The sequence below is a fragment of the Chiloscyllium plagiosum genome, chromosome 19, assembly GCF_004010195.1.
Source record: "Chiloscyllium plagiosum isolate BGI_BamShark_2017 chromosome 19, ASM401019v2, whole genome shotgun sequence".
Taxonomy (NCBI): domain Eukaryota; kingdom Metazoa; phylum Chordata; class Chondrichthyes; order Orectolobiformes; family Hemiscylliidae; genus Chiloscyllium; species Chiloscyllium plagiosum.
In genome coordinates this window covers 1,651,819-1,658,052 of record NC_057728.1, presented here as the reverse complement: position 1 = coordinate 1,658,052, position 6,234 = coordinate 1,651,819, and the positions used below count along the sequence as shown (strand labels likewise).

Sequence of the window (6,234 nt, the reverse complement as noted above, 5' to 3'; positions counted from 1 at the left end):
GCCTTTCAATATTTAAGCCCTAATAATAGAGTTATACAGCACGGAAACAGACGCTTTGGTCCAACCAGTCCATGCCGACCACAATCCCAAACTAGTGGGGTAGCACAGTGGCTCAGTGGCTAGCACTGCTGCCTCACAGTACCAACAACCTGGGTTCAATTCCACCCTCAGGCGACTAGAGTCATAGGGCTCTATAGCTCGGAGGCCCAAACTGGTCCATGCCGACAAAAATGGATACTAACTCCATTTCCCTGCACTTGACTCATATCCTTCTAATTCTTTCCTATCCATGTATTTGTCCAAATGTCGTTAATGTACCCACCTCAACCACTTCCGCTGGCAGCTTATTCTATATGCGTACCACCCTCTGTGTAAAAACGTTGCCCCTCAGGTTCCCTTTTATTCTTTCCCCCTCGCCTTAAACTGATGCCTTCTAGTCCTTGATTCCCCAACCCTGGGAAGAAGACTGAGTGAATTCATCCCATCCATGCCTCTCATGATCTTATACACCGAAAAAAGGTCCCCCCTCAGTCTCCTAACTTGTCCAACCTCTCCCTACAACTCAGACCCTTGAGTCCTGGCAACATTCTTGTAAGTTTCTTCTGCACTTTTTCCAGTTTAATAACATCCTTCCTATAGCAGGGTGACCAAAACTGAACACCGTACTCCAAGTGCGGCCTCACCAATGTCCTGTACAACTGCAACACAATTTCCCAATTCGATACTCGATGCCCTGAGTGATGAAGGCCAGTGTACCAAAGGCCTTCTTCACTGCCCTGTCCACCTGTGACTCCACTGTCAGAGAATTATGCACCTGAACTCCAAGGTCTCTCTGACTATCCATGTGGAGTTTGTATATTCTCCCTGGGTCTGAATAGGTTTCCTCTGGTTGCTCTAGTTTCCTTTTAGAGTCAAAAGATATGCAGGTTAGGCAGATCGGCCATGGGAAATGTAGCGTTACAAGGATAGGTTAGGGGGGTTGGGTTTTCGGGGGAGGGGGGTAGAAACTTGATGGGTCGAGTGGCCTGCTTCCACATTGTAGGGATTCTATGACTCTTCTTGTCCCACTTGCCTGCGCTTGGCCCACATCCCTCTAGACATTTCTTATTCCTGTACATATCCAAATGTCTTTTAAACATTGTAATTGTACCTGCATCCACCACTTCCCCTGAAAGTTCATTCCACATTATGAACGTATAAAAAATAGTTGCCCCTCATGTCTTTTTTAAATCTTTCTCCTCTCACCTTAAAAATATGCCCCTAGTTTTGAAATCCCCCACCCAAGGGAAAAAACATCTGTCATTCACCTTATCTGCATCCATCATGATTTTATAAACCTCTGTAAGGTGACCTCTCAACCCCTTATGGTCCAGTGAAAAAAGTCCCAGCCTTTCGTTCTAACTCACATTTCAAATCGAAGTTATCTTGTAGCTATGTCTCTGGAATAGATGTCATTTTCCACATTCTTATTTCTGTTTATTCATCTGCTCTGCTTTGAATGTTATCTGTGTTCAGATGTGGAGCCTCCTGCTAAGTCCCTTTATTATTTTTGTAACCTCTATCTGTTAATCTTGTCGTAGATTTTCTGTGTATACTTTCATGTTACAGTCTGTTTATCATTTCCCATATTAATACTTTTCCGTCTTGCCTGTCTCGAGCCTGATTTACCACATCTACAGAAAGTTGATTCCTGAAACCAGACTGCTATTTTACAATATGTCTTCAGAGATGATTCAGGCTTTAGATAAAGCAAGCATCGCTGAATTCAGTCTGTTGTGCAGGTGTAACATCTAAAGGAAGAACAATTCTGCTGTCATGAGACTGTCAAAAAGATCAAGGCAAATAATAGCTGTGTGCTACATTTTGTCAGTGAGTCATAGATTTCAAATCCTACTGAGGGTAGGTAGGGAGTAATAAGTAGTCTTTTTAGAAATAAGAAAACAGTTGGAAAATAAATCAGGAAAACATACAACAGTTTTATATTTGGCAAAGGAACTACAGAAGAATTAGAATTAGGTTTATTGTCATGTGTACTCAAGGAGTACAGTGAAACATTTACAATATCGCCCCTCACAACACCATCTTAACTACAAGGTACCCAGATACAAATCTTAGATATAAAATAGAGAATTAAGAAAATAAATTACATTACCTTACAGTGATTCATAGAATAAGTTGGAAAATAATAAATAAAATTAAAGGATAAACATTACAATCAGATAAACAGATTACAGGTAAACTTTACATAAAGGACAACATAAAGAGGAGAACACAAGGTTATGTGCAACATTAGATGTTGAGGGTGATATGTTGGTCTGAATAGGAGATTGCTTAATAGAGTGAAAGCAGGGAGTACTCACAAATGGTGCATTTTCAAGTTAGCAGGCGGTGACTAGTGGAGTGTAGCAAGGATCAGAGCTGGAGCCTCAATTATTTGCAATGTATATTAATGACTTTGGCAAGGAGATTAAGTTTGTTGAAACCAAAGCTGTGTTGAAAAAGTAAGTCATGAAGAAGACTAGAAGAAGCTGCAAGAAGATATGGCCAGGTGAAATCCGCGGGCTACAGGGTGTCAGGTGGAGTGTACTGAGGGGAGGCGTGAGGTTATTCACCTCAGTGGTGAGAATGGAAAACAGGCTATTTTTGAAATGCATGAAAATTGCAGATGTTCAGAGGGAATTGGGTTTGCTTGTGCAAGTAACTGTAAAATGTTACATATGTTAACACATCCTTGCTTTCTCGCTGTATACAGAAGCTCTATTGGCTATCCATCTGCAAAGACTTCATAGTCTCTGGCTGAATTTTTTACCAACAATCAGCTAAATGTCAATTTTCGGGAGTTTCGCTGACCTGTGAGCTGCAGGGAATTATCTCTCACTAGTTGGGCACCTCATTATGTATGCACTGCTGTCATGAGCTCACTCACTGGCAGAAATACTCATGGTTGTCTGGACCTTCTGAGATTCATACTGTATTTAAAGCCCATCCACAAGTAGCCCTTCATAGTGCATATTAGGCGAGGGCACAAAGGTAATGCAGATAACTTCATCAGAAATAGAAACCCACATTTGTAAATGCATTACCTCTTCACATCACCCCCCGTCTGATCGATTATTAATGTAACTGCAGCTACAGGAATGAAGACACAGAGACTACTGTCCTCAGCATTGTACTATATTAGATCTCTGTCTAAGGGAGTGCTACTGTTTCCCTAAGACCCAGTGTAGCACAGCATCTTCTCATTGTTCAATGCTCACAATGTGGTCTCCTGTACATTAGAAAAAGGGCGGTAACCACTTTGTCAAACACCTACGTTTCCAGTTACTTGCCACTTCCACGCACCACTGTGTTGCCATGCCAACATCTTTGCCTCAGGCCTGCTGCCATGCTCCCAGTGAGGATCAATGCAATTTGGAGAAATGTAACCTTACTTCCACCTCGGTACCTTACAGCCCTCAGGACTCAACACTGAGTTTAACAAATTTTAGAACATGAACATCCTCCTCCATGTTTGCTACTCTCCCCCTACACCCCCCAGATCCTGCCCTGTATAGGGGCTACTCCCAGCACAGCCAACGCCATTTTGGGTGTATACCTCGCTTGCATCCCACGCAGCTGTTATCTCTCGCAGCTTATCATCACCAATCCTTTTGTTTGCCTATCGCTTTTCTCTCTCTCATTTTCTGACTGTCTTTTTGGTTGCTGTCTCCGTCCCTTTTGATCTGATTTGATTTATTATTGTTGCATGTACCTAGGTACAGTGAAAAGTTTTGTTCTGCGTGCAGGACAGGCAGATCAGACCAAACAAAGTGCATTAGGGTAATAGAACAGACTAAGGAATACAAAGTTACGGCCGCAAGATCAACATTAGATTTGAAATTTGAGAGGTCCATTCAGAAGTCTAATAACAGCGGGGAAGAAGCTGTTCTTGAACCTGGTGGTATGTGTGTTTAAGATTTTGTATGTTCTGCTTGACAGAAGGGGTTGGAAGAGAATATAACTGGGTTTGGAAGGATCTTTGATGATGTTGACTGCCTTTCCAAGGCAGCGAGAAGTGTAGATAGAGCCAATGGATGGAAGGTTGGCTTCCATTCTCTCCCCTTCCAAATACCACCATTTTCTGACTATCTCCAGTTATAACGAAGGACTTGAATGGGGTGTGTGTGTTCAGGGGATTGGGCCATAGTCAACGCAACAGGTTCGGGTGGTGGGGGAGGGGGGGGCAAGGTTTAAGAGGTTGGGAATCCATGGTCAATCAGCTGGGAAGCTGCACAGAGGTCGGCCTGGGGTCTGATCACTCATCTGTTGGGGCTGTCTGGCCAGGTCCAGCCACTTCCACGGTCAGTCCTGGGGTTGGGGGGGGGAGGCGGTATCTATTGTGGGAGGGGGTTTGTGGAAGTCAGCAGAGGGGACTGAAGGCACCATGCACGAGTGCAGAGGGGACAATAATTATGAAGTGAGAAAATGTGTCAGGATGGGAGAAACAAGGGAATTGGAGCAAATGGGTAACTGTGGTGGGGGGAGGAGGGGATCATTGATGCCCTCTCTGGTTATACACTTCTGGTTTTGAGACAGTGTCAGTGCAGCACAATGATTTGGGCAAGATTTAAACTGGCTACCCCAAACGGTAGCTGAGCTTCTGGATTAATAGGCGGACCAACTGTTGTGGCACTATGCCATTACCTCTCCGTGTCATACAAGTGTCAGGAAATGACCATCTCCAAAAAGAGAGAACATATCTGTTGCACCTTGACGTTCAATGGCATTACCATAACTGAATCCCCCACTATCAACACCGGAGGGTTATCATTGAACAGAAATTCAATTGGACTCACCATATAAATAGTGGTTGAAAGAGCAAGTCAGAGGCGATGAATTCTGCAATGAGTCACTCACCTCCTGACTCTCAAAGCTTGCTCATCATCTACAAGGCACAAGTCAGAAATGTGATGGAATACTCCCCAGTTGTCTTGGTGGGTGCAATTTCAACAACACTCAAGAAGCTTGACACCATCCAGTCCAACAATTCAGGCAGCATCCGATGAGCAGCAAAATCGACGTTTCGGGCAAAAGCACTTCATCAGGAATCACTTTCCATTCCTGATGAAGGGCTTTTGCCCGAAACGTTGATTTTGCTGCTCGTCGGATGCTGCCTGAATTGCTGTGCTCTTCCAGCACCACTGATCCAGAATCTGATTTCCAGCATCTGCAGTCATTGTTTTTACCACCATCCAGTCCAAAGCAGCCATGTTGACTGGCACCACATCCAGAAACATTCATTCTCCCCACCACTGACACCCAGTAGCAGCAGTATTTATGCCCTACATGACAGAAATTCACCAAAATTCCTTGGACAGTATCTTCCAAACCCACAATCTCTACTGCCGAGAAGGACAAGGACAGCAGATATATGGAAATACCATCTCCTGCAGGTTCCCATCCAAGGTATGCAACGTCAATTTGGAAGTATATCGCTGTTCATTCAGTGTCATTGGGTCAAAGTCATGGAATCTGGCATTTTGGACAGCAATGGTGAAGAAGGCAATGCAACGTCAATGTCTCAAGGCCAAACATGATGGGCAATAAACACTGGTCCAGTCACAGAAGTGCACATCTCCTGACTGAAGAAAAAATAGGAGATATGTTTATGGGAAGTCATTGCTTTTTGGAAACATTATTGATTGGAGGTATTATCAGTCGGGGACAAGATACAGATTGATAGATATTGTTAATTGCTGGGTATGTTATTGATCAAAGCTACTATTTGATCAGAGATATAAGTGATTATTGGGTGGGTCATTGATGTAAGACATGACTGATTCTGAGGGTATATCATTGATCTGAGCTGTTATTGATTATTGGAGAGATGGTTAATGATTGTAGATATGAATGGTGATTGGGTGTATGAGTGGTGGGGGGAAGGAGATGTTTGATGGTGGTCTCACTGGATGAATGTTGCTGAGCTGCAGGATGAGTGACCAGGCGGGAATCAGCTGGACGGCGCTCCCGGGAAATCCATCCCCCGGGTAACGGGGGCGGAACACAAACACAGACCGCGACAACACCCGGACACACAGGGACGGACCGGCTTCCGGCGGAAGTCACGGCCAAAGGGAAGGAGCGGCAGAAAACTGAAAGGTGCAAAGTGAGAAAGCTGTCTCTGTATAAGACTGGGGTACAATACTGGTGGGGACAGGTCTATCACTGTATAACACTGGGGTACAGTACCGGTGG

General features: G+C 44.1%; 1 protein-coding gene across 2 annotated transcripts in view; it reads left to right on the top strand.

Annotated features, from left to right (window-relative positions):
- The first annotated feature begins 6,059 nt into the window (after positions 1–6,059).
- The window catches only part of mrps33 (mitochondrial ribosomal protein S33), a 12,082-nt gene continuing 11,907 nt past the window's right edge, over positions 6,060–6,234 (top strand). The window contains exon 1 of one of the 2 annotated variants that reach the window (XM_043708926.1): positions 6,060–6,138. The gene's annotated coding sequence lies outside the window, so the exon portion shown is untranslated. Of the gene's footprint in view, positions 6,146–6,234 lie in introns of both variants that reach the window. The other variant, XM_043708927.1, reaches the window with a different exon arrangement.